Source organism: Giraffa tippelskirchi, chromosome 13, assembly GCF_054371585.1.
Source record: "Giraffa tippelskirchi isolate mGirTip1 chromosome 13, T2T-mGirTip1v1.2.pri, whole genome shotgun sequence".
In the NCBI taxonomy this organism is placed as follows: Eukaryota; Metazoa; Chordata; class Mammalia; order Artiodactyla; family Giraffidae; genus Giraffa; species Giraffa tippelskirchi.
Genome location: NC_137287.1, coordinates 122,466,992 through 122,484,069, shown reverse-complemented (window position 1 = coordinate 122,484,069; position 17,078 = coordinate 122,466,992). Strand labels below are relative to the sequence as shown.

General features: G+C 47.2%; 1 protein-coding gene across 1 annotated transcript in view; it reads left to right on the top strand.

Annotated features, from left to right (window-relative positions):
• BCAS1 (brain enriched myelin associated protein 1) overlaps window positions 1–17,078 on the top strand; it is a 143,339-nt gene that overhangs the window by 5,956 nt on the left and 120,305 nt on the right. The window contains exons 2-3 of the mRNA XM_081557300.1: window positions 3,982–4,152; window positions 10,990–11,096. The gene's annotated coding sequence lies outside the window, so the exon portion shown is untranslated. The remainder of the gene's footprint in view (window positions 1–3,981; window positions 4,153–10,989; window positions 11,097–17,078) is intronic.

Sequence of the window (17,078 nt, the reverse complement as noted above, 5' to 3'; positions counted from 1 at the left end):
CTTATATGAGTATGCATCAGTACTAACTTGATACATATACATATGTGTGTATAGTATGCACTTATATGAATATGTTGGAGAAGGCAATGGCACCCCACTCCAGTACTCTTGCCTGGAAAATCCCATGGACGGAGGAGCCTGGCGGGCTGCAGTCCATGGGGTCACTGAGTCGGACACGACTGAGCGACTCCACTTTCACTTTTCACTTTCATGCCCTGGAGAAGGAAATGGCAACCCACTCCAGTACTCTTGCCTGGAGAATCCCAGGGACGGGGGAGCCTGGTGGGCTGCCATCTATGGGGTCGCACAGAGTCGGACACGACTGACGCGACTTAGCAGCAGCAGCATATGAATATGTATATATAAAAATATGATTTAGTGTGGAATGTGCTGAAGTTAAATCTGTTATGGTATGTGGTAGAAAATTCCAGCTATAAAAAGACCCTCACATATTTTTCTAAATTTTTATTGAAGTTTAGTTGATCTAAAATGTTGTGTTAGTTTCAGGCGTACAGCAAAGTCATGCAATTATACGTACATATGTATCTATTCTTTTCCAGATTCTTTCTCCTTATAGTTTATTACAAAATACTGAGTACAGTTCTGTGTGCTACACAGGAGGTCCCTGTTGGCCGTCTGTTTCCTGTATAATTGTGTGTATCTGTTAATCCCAAACTCTTAATTTACCCCTCACCCCGCCCTTTCTCCTTTGGTAACCATAAATTTGTTTTCTCTGTCTATGGAAGACCCTGACTTTGAAGAAAAGAAATTTATGGGGGAAAAAAAAATGGGGTAGAGGGCAGATTCAAAGATTTAACTGCATTTTGGATTAAGCATCTAAAGAGCAACCCAAAGCAATTATTTTCCGCTTCCTGTTCATCACGTTTTTCGCATATTTCTTTAATTAACTGCCTGCCTGGCCCGTTTTTCACAGTAATAGGTCCCTTGAACTCATGCCCCAGGTATTTAGTGAGCGCTGAATGACGGTCACATTCTTCTCTAAGACTCAAGCCTGATGCCCGTCTTCTAAGCCCTGCTGGGCTCCGCTCTGGCACCGAGAGGCGGAAGCAAACCAACAGTGTCTGCGTGCCCGGCTCCCTGGCAGGAGGCACAGCCTGCCCCCGGCTGAGGGTGAGGATCAGCACCCGGGGAACCAGGTGACCTCCACTCCCCGACCTGGTCCGGGTGAGTCACACCCAGACCTGCCGTTGCTTCTCCCAGCTGGGCCTGGCGAGCACGACAAACAGGCAGTTTGCCTTTTGATGTGTCCAGACACAGGAGTGATTCAGCCTGGCTCTCTCCGGAGGGAGCGCGGGAAATCTCTGGAGGGCAGGCAGCCTTTGTGAGGTCTCTGCTCCCCAAACCAGGGATGAGGGCTCTTCAGTCACTCTCTCCCTCTCTTTGCCTGAAAGAACTGGAGGATGAATCACCGGCTTGAAGGAGCCTGTTCTTTCCTTCCTAATAAACAGAATTCAAACCTCGAAGCCCCATTAAACATCCCCTCTGAGACTGGCAGAAAGTGAAGAAGAACTAAAGAGCCTCTTGATGAAGGTGAAAGAGGAGAGTGAAAAAGTTGGCTTAAAGCTCAACGTTCAGAAAACTAAGATCATGGCATCTGGTCCCATCACTTCATGGGAAATAGATGGGGAAACAGTGGAAACAGTGTCAGACTTTATTTTTTTGGGCTCCAAAATCACTGCTGATGGTGATTGCAGCCATGAAATTAAAAGGTGCTTACTCCTTGGAAGGAAGGTTATGGCCAACCTAGATAGCATATTTAAAAGCAGAGACATTACTTTGCCAACAAAAGTCCGTCTAGTCAAGGCTATGGTTTTTCCGGTGGTCGTGTATGGATGTGAGAGTTGGACGGTGAAGAAAGCTGAGCGCCGAAGAATTGATGCTTTTGAACTGTGGTGTTGGAGAAGACTCTTGAGAGTCCCTTGGACTGCAAGGAGATCCAATCAATCCATCCTAAAAGAGATCAATCCTGGGTGTTCATCGGAAGGTCTGATGTTGAAGCTGAAACTCCAATACTTTGGCCACCTCATGCGAAGGGTTGACTCATTGGAAAAGACCCTAATGCTAGGTAGGATTGGGGGCGGGAGGAGAAGGGGACAGCAGAGGATGAGATGGTTGGATGGCATCACCGACTCGATGAACATGGGTTTGGGTAGACTCCGGGAGTTGGTGATGGACAGAGAGGCCTGGCATGCTGCAATTCATGGGGTCGCAAAGATTCGGACACGACTGAGCGACTGAACTGAACTGAACTGAGATGGCCTGCTTCCCCACAGACGGCAGGCATCCGACGGTGGGGAGCGTGGTTTTCCAGGTAAACACACTTTCCTTGACTGCAGGTGGTTTTCCACACGGGGGTTCTAAACCTGGGAGGAGGTTGAAGCGGGATCTGTGAACTCTGGAAAGACCATCACCATCTGGCTGGATGTGTGTGCGTGCGCAGATTTTTGGGGACGAGCGGCACAGCTGGGAGCCTGTGTTTCTTAAGTTTGTGCTCGGAACCAGGCACTGTCCTCAGCATTCATTTAACCCTCCCAACTCACTCAGGAGTTGGTGCTGCTATTTTCCTTATCCCCATCTTACGAATCTCAAATTAACCAACCAATAAATCCAACCAACAACCACGAGTCAGACCAGGGACGCCAGCTCCCGCACATGAGCTCCTGGTCCCTGCACTGCAGCGCCTCCTGTAGTGAAACAGAGGTAAAGCAACTGATGTGTCCTCTCGGGTTCGGGCTTCCCTGGTGCTCAGATGGTAAAGAATCCGCCTGCAACGCAGGAGACCCGGGTTCAATCCCTGGCTTGGGAAGATCCCCTGCAGAAGAGCAAGGCAACCCACGCCAGCGTTCTTGCCTGGACAATCCCATGGAGCCTGGTGACTATAGTGCATGGGGTCGCAAAGAGTGGGATGTGGCTAAGCCACTAACACTTTCACTTTCACTTAATTTAACCTAGTCTGAGTGGGAAACTGTGAAGAGAATTTAGACCCAACAAAGGAGAAACGGAAAATGAGCTGGGCTATCTGTTGCTTAGGCTACCAGGTTATTTAGCATACTTTCCTGGGCTTAGTAGGTACAGCTTATGTAAAATCTCACAAGCAACAGCTGCCTGCAAAAGTCATCTAATATCCCCAGAAACTGGGTTTCCTCCCGTGGATCTTCCAGGTCCCCAGACAAAGATACTCTGTCTCCCCACCACCATTTCACAGAGAATAGATTCTCTAGGGACACACACAACTAGGGAGATGGGTCTTCACAGGCACAAAAGTTCACATTTAATGAGGTAAGTGTTGTCCACAGTCCACTGTTTCTCTCTCCCAAGGTAACGGGATACGAATTTATTCTTGGTCCCCAGGTAGTCCAGTCGGTAAAGAATATGCCTACAATGCAGGAGAAAGTGAAAGCTGCTCAGTTGTATCCGACTCTTTTCAACCCCATACAGTCCATGGAATTTTCCAGGCCAGAACACTGGAGTGGGTAGCCTTTCCCTTCTTCAGGGGATCTTCCCAACCCAGGGATCAAACCCAGGTCTCCTGCATTGCAGGCGGATTCTTTACCAGCTGAGCCACAAGGGAAACCCACAATGCAGGAGACCTGGGTTCATTCCCTGGGTCAGGAAGATCCCCTGGAGAATGAAACGGCAATTCACTCCAGTATTCTTGCTTGGCAAATCCCTGGGCAGAGGAGCCTGGCAGGCTACAGTCCACGAGGTTGCAAAGGGTCAGATACCACTTAGAGAATAAACCACCACCATCATCTTGGTCACAGGCTCTGGTGGAAGGAGTCAGAGCTCTGGAATCAGTCCTGTCTGTTATTTAATAGTTGGATGCAAGATGCCTCTAAAAAACATTAGCCATAGACGTGTTAGTGGTCCTAGTATTATTTACACTACTTGTGGACTTTGTTTATGGGCCAGATACTGTGCTAGAAGTGCGACATGTTTTATATCGTTTAATCTCCACAGCTTTGCACGGGAGGTACTCTTTCTTATTACCCATGTTTTGCTGATAAGAAACAGAAGCGGCCAGAAGTTGAGTAAGAAGCTGACTAGAGCCACACGCGACAGAAGCTCTGACCGGGAACCGAACCAGCATGAACAGTCACCCGGGATGTTTGCTCACTACCGGGTCTGGAAGTGTGTATCTGTGTGTATGAGTGTGTCTGTGTCTAACTGGTCACCCACACCTCCTTCGGTGAAAACTCACATTTCTATCCCCCATTCTTCAATTATAATGTATCTTTCCAAAATGGTTTGAAGCATAGAAACTAGTTTAGCATTTCTTTGATAGACCACATCTGCTTAATGACTTTATTGATCAGTGTTTTAAAGTAAGCACATTTGTTCACCCAAGAGGAAGAAACTGCCTCGCCTTAAGTGAAAGACTTAACCTGAAACTGAAATTCAGGGGTTTATGACTCATCTCTGACTCACTGTCCGAGTCTGCTTGGAAATCCAGGAGAGACTTACAGCCCAGCTGGGTGTCACATGGCTGTTTTTCTGGTTGTTGCCTTAAAGATGCAAGGATGGAATCAAGACACAGAATCAACAGTGCGTGAAAAATGGAACCAGCCTCGCAGGCCGTGTCCTGTTCCAAGTTCAGAGGTGGAAATGGTTCCAGTGGCTGCTTTCATGGAGGAAAGAGTAGTATTTGGATATTAATGGTTTACTAAGTTGTATTTTTTGTTCTATTTTTGAACTTTGCTAAGCAAAAACCCTGCACCTTCTGAACCCGGACTCTGAACATCCTGTCTCTAGTTTACTATAAAAAGAAGATTCTTTAATAGAAACTAGGGGTGGGGTGAGAGTTTAAAACACTCTTTAATCTTAATAGCTTTCCTTGTGGTTCCTGAATTTATGGCTGAACAAGCAGAAAGGGGTGAATGGTAGGCAGGAAACACAAGTAAAACATTGTCTTCATTTGAGGTCCTGATTCAGGATGAAGAATTAAGGAAGTTATCACACCAAGGGTGCCTGACCGAAGTAAACAGGGCAGCCTTGGAAGAAAAACAACGCTTGACAGGAAGTGAGATGGGAGCTGTGCTGTCAGGAAATGTGTGGAGTGCTGGAAGGTTCTGCAGCCCAGGTCACAAACAGGCAGGCAGTGAGCCAACTGAGGGCCTCGGGAAGGCTTTGCCTGGCTTGTAGGGTGTGTCTGAAACTTTTGAATTCATCAACGGTTTTTAAAAATTGGGAGATTCCATTCTCCAAACTGGGATCTTCACTTCTGTTGGAAAGTCGTTCCTGCGGCATCGTCCATACAACCTGGTAACGGAACCCCCTGTGAGGAGGTCAGGTCCTCCTGGCTTGCCCTGCTCGCCACCATTTCCTGTGACCTCCCGCTGGTCCCTTTCACTCACTGACACTCTTGCCCCACCTTCTACGCTCTTGTGGCCTTAGCATGTGTTAAAGGACCAGGCGCAAGTCCTTCTTTTAACTGCAGTCCCCATTCCTGTCCTTCCAAAATGAAAAAGAAAAAAACAGTTGAAAAAGTCAACGTCTGTCTATAGATTTCTTCAGCTGTGAAATTCTGTAAGAGCAGAGCCCCATACCCAGCACATCTCATGTCCTGAAACGTGGCTCAGTGCCCCGAGCGTCTGCTCCTCACTGCCCAGCAGTCCCCAGAGGAGAGGGATGCCTCTGTCCTCCAGATTCGGGCTCATTTCCCTAGCTGTTAGCAACAAGCATCCTCACAGATATGTGTTTCAACTGAAACCTCTGAAAAAGCGCCCTAGCTCTTGTAATGTTCTTCTCCATTGTTAAAAAGCAGGATTCCTTACAGCGTTGCTTTGTGAGTCATAAAGGTTGGGTTTGTGTTTTCCCTTTGAGCAGTGCCTCACACTCCCACTGTCAATGCAGGAACCTTCCGGCAACAAGGAGATGAGGCAGAGCCCCCCAAAGGCCCTCCACCCCGACACAGAGGGTCTGCCCTCTCCTTTACGGCTTTTCAAACGTGTCCGAGAGGCAACCCGCAGCCTGTCCACGGTAGGCACTCCGACCCCAGGATGCTCAGCCTTTATCAAGCACTCAGTGAGAGAGACGGGGGTTCCGGAGGGAGTGACCTGCCCTGCGCATTTATTCCTCCAGATATGAAGGCAGTGCACAGCCCAGTGGTGAGGGGCTCAGCTCCCCGGCGCAAACATGAGCAAACAGAGAGACAGCACTGACCCTGAGCCACCTTCCAGTGGCTTCTCCATCAGGGAGCAAGAGTATCAAACGACACTTACCCAGCAGGATGGCTGCAAGAGTTAAAGCAACTAAGCACACAATGCACTTAGCCCAGACCTTGGAATATGTCTAATCATCATGATAAGGGCCGCGATAATAATAGCCATATTTACTGAAAACCAGGAGCACTAGGCTCTGTTACCTACTTTACACCCTCAGAGCATACCACGGGGCTTGCAGGATCTTAGTTCCCAGCCGGGGCTTGAATCTGTGCCCTCAGCAGTGGAAGCACAAAGTCCCAACCACCAGACTACCAGGGAATTCCATCATGATTTTTTTAAAATGAGAACCAGTAATGGACTCAGAGATGTTAAGTAACTTTCACCAGGTCACACAGCAGTGAAATGTTGGAGCCAGAATTTGAATCTAATGTTTGCCTTCCTAACCACACTGCTACCCCCTTATTTAGTGTTCATGAAAATATTGGAAGTGGATGCTATGGGTAGCTCCATTTTACAGATGACCAAACTGAAGGACTGAACAGTTGAATAACTTGTCTCAGGTCACCTGGGTCAGGAGTCTCTTATCCGCTGTCCTGCATACCAGGCACTATACAGAGTCCTCCATACACGGTTCCAGTTGATCTCTGCAAACCATTTAAGAAAGGGATTCTCAGCCCATGTTACAGATCAGGACGGAGACCTGAAGACTTGCTATAAGTTGTTTCTAGTTGTTATTGTTTAGTCTCTAAGTCACGTCCAACTCTTTAGTGACTCCATGGACTGTAGCCCGCCAAGCTCCTCTGTCCACGGGATTCTCCAGGCAAGAGTACCGTTTCCTCCTCCAGGGTATGTTGCCGACCCAGGGATCGAACCCACGTCTCTTGCATCTCCTGCATTAGCAGGCAGATTCCTTAGCGCTGAGCCACATGGGAAGCCCTACTTCTAGTTACACAGCAGGAATACGGTGTTACTGCGAGCCAGGTCTGGCTGTGGCTGGCCACAGAGCCCTTAAGTGCCACAAACCCCAGCACCGCCTCCCCCGGCCCCCAGCCCCATCTCGAGGGGCCTTTCCTCTCCCTCCCCCAGGTCTCCTTTCCTCATCAGTCTAAAAAGCTAGGATTCTTTAGAGCTGGCCTCACCCTGGGACTAAACTTTAACCTTAGGAACTCACTTAGAGGTCACAGGTCCTGCACAGACACGCTGGAGGTCTGCCAATGATTGCCAGCTGAACCTCGTCACCTCTGCAACTCACTGCGGTCACTGGGTTCACGTATTATAAAACCCAGTGACATCTTCTGCTGGCCTTTGAGGCAAACAATTAAAAGCTGCTCTCTCACCAAGCAAGCAGAAAACTCAGAGAGAAACGTTCAACCCTTTGAAAAGTCTTCATGTAAACGTAATTGGTCCCAGCTAAGACATTGATCAGTTAGAAACTTACCTAAAAGTAACAGTTTTCTCCCTAAAACTTGGAAAAGATCAGGAAGCTCCAAGGTAGATAAATGCTGACCTTCAGTCTGTATCACTCGGAGCTTGTGCAGGGAAGCAGAACCAGGGTGAGGGATCCAGAAGAGGGATCGCTCATGGAATCGGACCTCATCCAACAGTGGCAGCGAAGTCAGGACTCTCGAGCCAGGGTTTCTTCACTTCCCTCTTCTAAATCCTGGGCAGAGTTCTCTTGCAGGCAACCCTGACTGTGTTCTTGTGTGAGAGAAACCTCTTGTTCATGGGTGATACTTGTTGAGAGTTTTAGAAGTAAAATGGCGTGATGTCTGCAATTTGCTCTCAAATAATTTTGCAGAAAAATAATGTTTGTATATACTATATTTCATGCATCGGAGAGGGAAATGGCAACCCACTCGAGTATTTTTGCCTGGATAATCCCAGGGGTGGGGGAGCCTGGTGGGCTGCCATCTATGGGGTTGCACAGAGTTGGACACGACTGAAGCGACTTAGCAGCAGCAGCAACTATATTGGGCTTCCCAGGTGGTGCTAGTGGTGAAGAAACCACCTGCCAATGCAGTAGACGTAAGAGAAGTGGGTTCGATCCCTGGGTTGGGAAGATCCCCTGGAGAAGGGTATGGCAACTTACTCCAGTATTCTTGCCAGGATAATCCCATGGACAGGAGAGCCTGGCGGGCTGTAGTCTGTGGGGTCGCAAAGAGTCGGACACGACTGAGCACAAACACACACACATTATATTAATACATACAGTACATACTGCACAATATATAGTGTATCTCAGAGACAGAAACAGGAAATGTGTTAATTTGAAGAATATGGGTGAAAGGTAAAAATGGCATTCCTGGTGTTCATGAAACATTCTTTTCCAACGTGTTTGCAGTTTGAGATTTTCAAAATAGAAAGTTGAAATTTTTTTCAAAAGTGCTTGAATGAATGAATGGACCAAGAAAATGCCACATATACACACAGTGGAATATTATTTGGCCTTCAAAAAGAAGGAAATCCTTCTAAGTGCCAAAACATGAGTGAACCTTGAGGACACAGTGCTAAGTGAAAGAAGCCAGTTACACAAGGACAAATTTCCACCCATATGATCCATATAGGCATGATCCACCTATACGACAGCTTTAAAATAAGCTCACAGAGGCAAAGGATAGAATGGCGGCTGGTAGCCAGGTGCTGGAGGAGGGGCAGATACAGAGCTGCTGAAGGGTGCGTCCCTGATGTAAGATGAGTGACTTCTGCCAATGTGCCGTACAGCACGGCCTTATACACCGAGATTCTGGTAAGAGGGCAGATCTCACGTGAAGTGTTCTTATAGCAATAAAATTCAAAAACAATTTTTTAACCCAGTTCAGTTCAGTTCAGTCGCTCAGTCGTGTCCGACTCTCTGCAACCCCATGAATTGCAGCACGCCAGGCCTCTCTGTCCATCACCAACTCCCGGAGTCTACCCAAACCCATGTTCATCGAGTCGGTGATGCCATCCAACCATCTCATCCTCTGTCGTCCCCTTCTCCTCCCGCCCCCAATCCTACCCAGCATTAGGGTCTTTTCCAATGAGTCAACTCTTCGCATGAGGTGGCCAAAGTATTGGAGCTTCAGTTTCAACATCAGACCTTCCGATGAACACCTAGGATTGATCTCTTTTAGGATGGATTGATTGGATCTCCTTGCAGTCGAAGGGACTCTCAAGAGTCTTCTCCAACACCACAGTTCAAAAGCATCAATTCTTCGGTGCTCAGCTTTCTTCACCGTCCAACTCTCACATCCATACATGACCACTGGAAAAACCATAGCCTTTTTAACCCAACCCACCACAAAACCATCCACAAGAGTAGAATTGTTTTGAGTTTCCACCTGGCTTCCTGGGAAGATAAGCTCTCTAAGGAATACCGTGACCCTCCCTGTCTTTGCTGAATCAGTTCAGGGTTAGACATTTCACCTTTCACAGGGTGCTGAGTCCGTAACTTACAAGATATTGTGTACAAGGTTATATGCTTTAGATTTAATACACATATTGTGATGCACCGCTTTACTTACTCACACACACACACGTGGTCACTCGCTGGGTTTGTCCTCGTTGACACTGATCTCATCCATGAACTTGATGCCTCACTTGCCCCTCTTGTCAAGTCACACTTTAACCGGAAGGTCGCACACCTCCTTGGCCTCCCTGAACCTCCGCAGCAGGTCAGGAGTAACTCCGCCAGGCCTGATTCCCTCTCTGAGTCTCCTACGCCTGCAGGCTGGCTGGAGCGAGCCCCGGAAACACTGCTGGCTCAGGGAGGCAGCGATGCTGGGGGCTCGGCCACCCGGCCGACTCGCGGCCCCTCTCCCTCCGTGGTCCCCGGGGCGGAGGCTCGCGGAGGGGACGCAGCCCCAGTCAATAATTAACTCAGCCCCGACCGCAGCGCGTACTTCATGACCTCTCCTCCGAGCCCAGCAGAAAACACGTTCTAGCACTCGAAACTGAAATCCATCAGCCCAAAACCTTTTACAGAGTGTTCATAGCAGGAAGAACCTGCTGCTCTGAAAAATGCACATCTAAGCATAAGTGATAAACGTGTTTTACGGTTCCAACACTTTTATCTTTAAGAGACAAAGAAAGAGGAGCGAGAACAGACAAAGCAAGTAATAAACATGAGTTTAAAATTCTGAAACATCTCAAGCATACAGAAAAGCACTCACCACCCAGCTTTGTCAGATTTTAACATTAGAGTCGTTTAGACCCTAATACTTTTTTTTGAGTAATAAGATAATACAGATAGAGTTGAATTGTTTCCCCCTTTGGGCTTCGCCAGTGGCTCAGCGGTAAAGAATCCGCTTGCAATGCAGAAGATGTGGGTTCCATCTCTGGGTCGGGAAGATCCCCTGGAGGAGGAAATGGCAACCCGCTCCAGTATTCTTGCCTGAGAAATCCCATGGACAGAGGAGCCTGATGGGCTACAGTCCACAGGGTCACAAAGAATTGGACATGACTTAATGACTAAACAATGACAAGTCCCTCCTTCCTCTTTTCTTAGAAATAACGGCTTTCCTGAATCTGGTATCCATTATTCCCAAACATGTTTTATGATTACTACCTATGAACATATCCATAATATATGGTATTGTTTTTAGGTTTCAGGCTTCACATGTCTTTCTGTAATTTGCTCTTTATTCAATAGTATGTTCTTGAGACCTTGCCTTGCTGATACAGTTCATTTGGGCTCCAGCTCATTTATTTTAACTTTGGTGTAAGATTCCGTTGAATGACTTTGTCCCGATCTGTTTACCCATCATCTTGCTGCTGGGCCTTCAGTTAGTTTCCAGCTCTCACCCTCCCATGTCGTCCTGCCAAGGTCCGCGTGCTCCTGGCGCGAGGGCTCCTCGGGGACGTCGCTGAGCTGCTGGGACGCTGGGTTGCACCTCCGCTTCCTGACGCGAGCTCGTCGAACGCCTCTGCCAGGTGGGTGCAGTCCTGGCCCCCGCTTGTTCCCCGTGCACATTCCTGCAGCTGCACGTTTCAACACCATCTTATTCCAGATTCTTGGTCCACACTCAACTCAGTGGACCAAATCCCTGAATTAAAGTGAATACCTATAATTCACTGGGGGAAAACACTGTATAAACATGTAACTAAAAATAGCATCACTTTTATCCCTTATTCCTTATACGTATATTTATATTTCATATAAAATGTACTTACCTCTGAAATAAAGTAACAGCCTCCTAACATAAATGTCAACATCATGCTAATAATAATCATTTAAAAATAACAGCTAATATGTATTGAGTATGGGCTGGGCATTAGGAGTTTTCTGCATTCAATAAATGCAGTGCCTCACCACACCTCACTTAGATACTATTCTTATTATCCCAGTCTCTTAAAGGAACTGTTGTTGTTCATGGTTGCTGTCTGGTCGCTCAGTCACGTCTGACTCTGTGACCCCGTGGACTGTAATGCACCAGCCTTCCCTGTTCTTCACCACCTTCTGGAGCTTGCTCCAACTCATGTCCATAGAGTCAGTGATGCCATCCAACCATCTCATCCTCTGTCGTCCCCTTCTCCTGCCTTCAATCTTTCCCAGCATCAGGGTCTTTTCTAGTGAATCAGCTCTTCGCATCAGATGGCCAAAGTATCAGAGTTTCAGCTTCAGCATCAGTCCTTCAGGGTCACTTTCCTTTAGGATGGATCGGTTGGATTTCCTTGCAGTCCAAGGGACTCTTGAGAGTCTTAAGCAGCTTGGCCAGAGCCATTCCGCAAGGAATCGGTGAACCCAGAATTTGGATCATCCCGCTAAGCTGCGTAGCCTCAGAACATTTATTTCCTTTGCCTCCATTTCCTCACCTGTAAAACGCAGGAAAATCATCACACTTGTCCACTAAGGATGGATCTGATGATACAGTGCAGGTAACAGAACAGTCTCAAGCTCATGGAAAGCCCTTCAACAATGATTAGCTATCATTATTTTTCTGTTTATTAACTCTGCTGTTTAAGAATGTTATAAATACACTTAATATTAAAACGAAAAGCTAAAATTGGGGGCCTCTGCTGTCACAAGTATCTCATTCTAAGGGCTTCAAATAATTCTGACCGCCACTGTCTCAGCTCAGTGTGTCTTTATCAGTGCAAGATGGTGCTCACTTTGGGTCTGGCTTATAACCAGCCTCACTAGTCATTCTGAACACCGTTACTGTTAAAATCCACAGAAACAAGTGATGCAATTGAATGGGTACAACCAGTTCAAAAGAAAGAGAAATGACTGAATAATTGCCTAGGCCTCCAGAGAGGAAAGGTAAAGAGGTTTTGCTTCATCAACAACCTTACGGCATAATTAGGAGGTGAGGAAGTAAAGTAAAAAGTCTTGGGTCCTGAGACTGCACGTCTATCAGCTGCCATGTTGTGGTCAAAACTGCTGGTCCCTGGACTCAGCAAATGTCCCATGTTGACCTACTCAGCTTCCGAGTCAGAACCAAGACCTGGCCGCCCTGGGCGTTGCCCTGGCAGGGACATTTCATGCAAATCACACATCACTGGACCCAAACACCCCCCACAGCCAGCTTTCTGACTCCAGCCCTGCTGGAGAACTTGCATTTCTAACAAGGCCCCCAGGTGCTACAAATGATGCCTGACATTTTGAGAACCAGAGCTCTTAATTAGTAGAACTTTTTCTTTGCTATTTTATAGCATTAAGTGGGGGCTTCCCAGGTGGCGCTGGTGGTAAAGAACCTGCCTGTCAATGCAAGAGACGTAAGAGATGCAGGTTTGATCCCTGGGTCGAGAAGATCCCCTGGAGGAGGGCATGGCAACCCACTCCAGTATTCATGCCTGGAGACTCCCACGGACAAAGGAGCCTGGTGGGCTACAGTCCATGGGGTCGCAAAGAGTCGGACACGACTGAATCGACTTAGCAGCAGCAGCAGCATTAAGTGACCAAGACAGGTGTTATTTATTCTAGATGCTAAGATTCAAAGTGTTGGTAAAGAAAAAAGAGAACTATTTATCGTTTCACAAAGCCCCCAGCTGAAGGAGCCCTAGGCCCTGACCATCTTCAATACAATCTAACTCTACCACCTGCTGGTGATCTTAGGAAGTGCAAAAGATGTCGTCCTACTTGAAAATGGCTCGCTGCAAATTAACCTTGGCAAACACGTTAGTATGGGAGACAGTAACCACCATCCCCCTCACCTTTATTTAGGACATAAAAATGATTTATGTAGTTAAGAAGTCGTCCTTTATTTGACACCTAAATGGTGCCAGGCACATAAAAATAAAAGAAGTGATAGCTAAATAACACTTGTATGGTGCAAAGCATCTGTGCTTCAGCAGTGCTTGTTTATGACCTGTACTGTTCCTGAGCTTCCTATAGGAGCCAGGTGCAGGGAATTTAAGGAATTTGCTTAAAGTCACTCCGCAAAAAAGTGGTGGAGACAGAATGCAAACCAGGTAACGTGCCTCCTTAGTTGCCTGCCCTAAATCTCCACTCTATGCTCCCTCCCAAAACACAGCTGGAGGAAGGAAGGGAAAGTCGCTCAGTCGTGTCCGACTCTTTGGGACCCCATGGACTATACAGTTTATGGAATTCTCCAGGCCAGAATACTGGAGTGGGAGTGAAGTACCCAATAAATATGTTTTAGGTTAGTTAACTCACCCCTCCCAGAAAAGTATCCCTGGAATATGCTTCAGGCACAAACTTTTCCATTCCTTTCATTTTATAAACATAAAACAACAACCAGGGGCCCAGAGAGGTGAGGCAACTTGCCTAAGGTCACGCAGCTACTTGACGGACAGGTCAGCAAGGACACTTAGCTATTCACCCTCGAGGGGGAATGGCCACATCTCTTGCACAAGCTGATGTCCCATGGGAAAAGCAGGATCGTGACTAGACCCCCAGTTTTGGACAATTAGAGGCTCTGATTATATTTGAGGACCATGATTCTAGGAATAAAAACTCATTAAAAATATAGTCTAGGGACCACCATTCTCGTCTACCTTTTAAAACATTATTTTGTAGCCATTCGCGCTATTAACATTTTTGCCATGCACTAGCTGGATGATTATTCAGGTAGTGATTTTCCTGTAACCCATTTTCATTTGTCCTTGTCCAAAGTAATATCTGTCAAAGCATGTGTGTGGCGTTACTTGATAAATCTATTGTTTGATTTAATCATTTAGAATACACAGAATTTATTTCTGTAAAGCCGAAAAGCGTCTTTCTCTCCATCCCATCATATTTGGGGGACGTGACTGAGTCCTCAGGAGCCCTGGGACCTGATTCTTCTCTTGGCAATGACCCTGTGGCTGTGTGATGGGGGCAGGTTGCTAATATTACTGAACCCGTTTTGTCATCTGAAAAGCGGGATTGTCATTTCTCATCTCATATAATTGTTGGGATTAAATGAGATAGTCCAGAATTTGACAAGACGCCCTATTTATAGGGGGCTTCCCAGGTGGTGCTGGTGGTAAAGAACCCTGCCGCCAGTTCAGGTGGACGTAACAGACACAGGTTCGATCCCTGGCTGGGGAAGATCCCATGGAGGAGGGCACGGCAACCCACTCCAGGGTTCTTGCCTGGAGAATCCCATGGACAGAGGAGCCTGGAGGGCTGCAGTCCACGGGGTCAGAGAGTCGGACATGACTGAAGCGACTAGCATGCACGCACGCAACCATTCATAGCAAGTATCCAGTCAATGCCAACTATTACAAAGAGCTGTCAACACTGCTCTTACGAGGCATCACATTGCAGCTTTTCAAAATGAAGAACCGTGAATCTCAAGGCTAGTCATAAATGTGGCATTTCATCGTTTTCTTTGAGAATATAGACCTTTCTTTGGAAGATGAACTTGTTACCCATTTAACAGGTGGACATGCCGAGGCTTACAAAAAAGTCATCCTCGTGAATCCCCTCCAGTGTTTCCAGGACTCAGTAGGCAGAAGGGCCTTTCCAGATGTTGAAATTAGTAGGAGATTTTCATTTTTATTTTCTAAATATGTAGCTTGGGAGTTTATGCTGTTAAAAAGGTGCATCCTTTTCCCATATGAGGAAATAAACAAGCCATGAATTCTTAATGCTGCATCCTAAAAAGGAAATGGACTCTTATCTGACTGAGGATGGTCGCCTCTGTGACTTATGGAGGACAGACATGACTTCAAGAATAAGTTGTTTGCACGCAGAACCCACTTAGAATTCATAAATTCACTCATCTTTTCAGGAGGAGGAAATTCAGTTTGACTGTACTCTTTGAGTTGCTTATGCTGTAGATATAAAAATAAAGCAGCTTTCCAATTTAGAGAGGGCCTTATGACCCAGAGCGTTTATGTGTAAGTAATTATACACAAACTGAAAAGCTGGAATTAGTAAAGCAGATTCAGATTCAAGCTCCAGACCCCGTTCAGTGGGGGCCTCGTTCTCTGGTTGAGAGAAGGTTGAGTGAAGGGGGTGGTTCCAGTCGAAACCAGGAGAGCACCCTCCACTTCCTTCCTGCCCACAGCCGGTTATGCAGTGGAATTCCAGCCTTGCGAGCCCGCTGGAGGAAGAGGGAGACAATAGTGCGATTGACAGAACACTGTTTCGCACACGGACGGATTTAAGAACATGCTCTGTGTCTCTGCTTGTCCATATTACCTGATCTTCTCTGGTTAGAAATGCGCCGGCAAAGGAACAAAGCTGCAGTCTCGTTGTTGGGTCGCTACGCTGTGTCAGCCTCCGCGACCCCATGGACGGCAGCGCGCCAGGCTCCCTAACACTGCAGGTGCCCAGGCGCTCTTAACCTCAGCAAAACAGAGCAAGCCAGAGCCTACCGGGGCCCCCGACTCCAGGCTTATCCTGGATACACGTTGAATTCCTTGAGTAGCCTGAAAAGAATACAAAGTTCCTCCTCGCAGCCTCACCTGGACTTAGGGCAACTTAGTTGCTGGGGAACCGCGGAGCCAGCAGGCGTGGTGGGGATGCTCCCGGACCTCGGAGAAGCCATTGGTCTAGTTCCAGTCTGACTCTGATTGGCTGCGTTTCTTCAGGCCTTTAATGTAACCTGCCTGAACTTCTCTGAACATACCTTCTGTCAACTGAGGAAAAGAACTCATTCTACTAATGATTCCTAAAATTAATGTTGTGGCTCACCAGAAATATTTTTTAAGTGGACCATGATAAAATGCAGTAGAATATAATTGAAATAGAACGTATCACACAGAGTAAGGAGGAGTGTTTGTTTGTTTCCAGATGTGTGTGTATATCTCAGTGTTTGAGGTGTGCCGTGGAAACACATCACTTTCACAGACACTACTGGTTCCCCACCTCTTTGCAAACAGAACCCTGTTTATTTTTCCAGACAGCAGTGCCTCCAGCCCTAGGGAGGGAACCGGGCTTGCCTCAAGCCAGTCACCACACGTGGCAACACATTACAATTTGCCAGTGATTTGTCTGCAGGTGAGGGGCTCTTGGAAATAGTTTTCTCCCTGAGTCTGAATATTCATTGGAAGGACTGATGCTGAAGCTGAAACTCCAATACTTTGGCCAACTGATGCGAAGAACTGACTCATTTGAAAAGACCCTGATGCTGGGAAAGATTGAAGACAGGAGGAGAAGGGGACAACAGAGGATGAGATGGTTGGATGGCATCACTGACTCTATGGACATGAGTTTGAGTAAGCTCCGGGAGTTGGCTGGTGATGGGCAGGGAGGCCTGGCGTGCTGCATTCCATGGGGCCGCAAAGAGTTGGACACGACTGAGTGACTGAACTGAACTGAGTCTGAAAGAGCCACACAAAGAAGATGCCCCGTCCTACCTAGGAAGCTTCCACGCAGGAGGTGATGTTCAGATCAGTGTAACCGTAAGATAGCCCAGGGGTGAAAGTCAGCGTCTCAAGGACAGGTAAATGGAAAGTCAAACTTTCCTTGATGACTTTATTGAAGCAGTATCATCCCTGGAGCTGCAAATCTGTGTACTT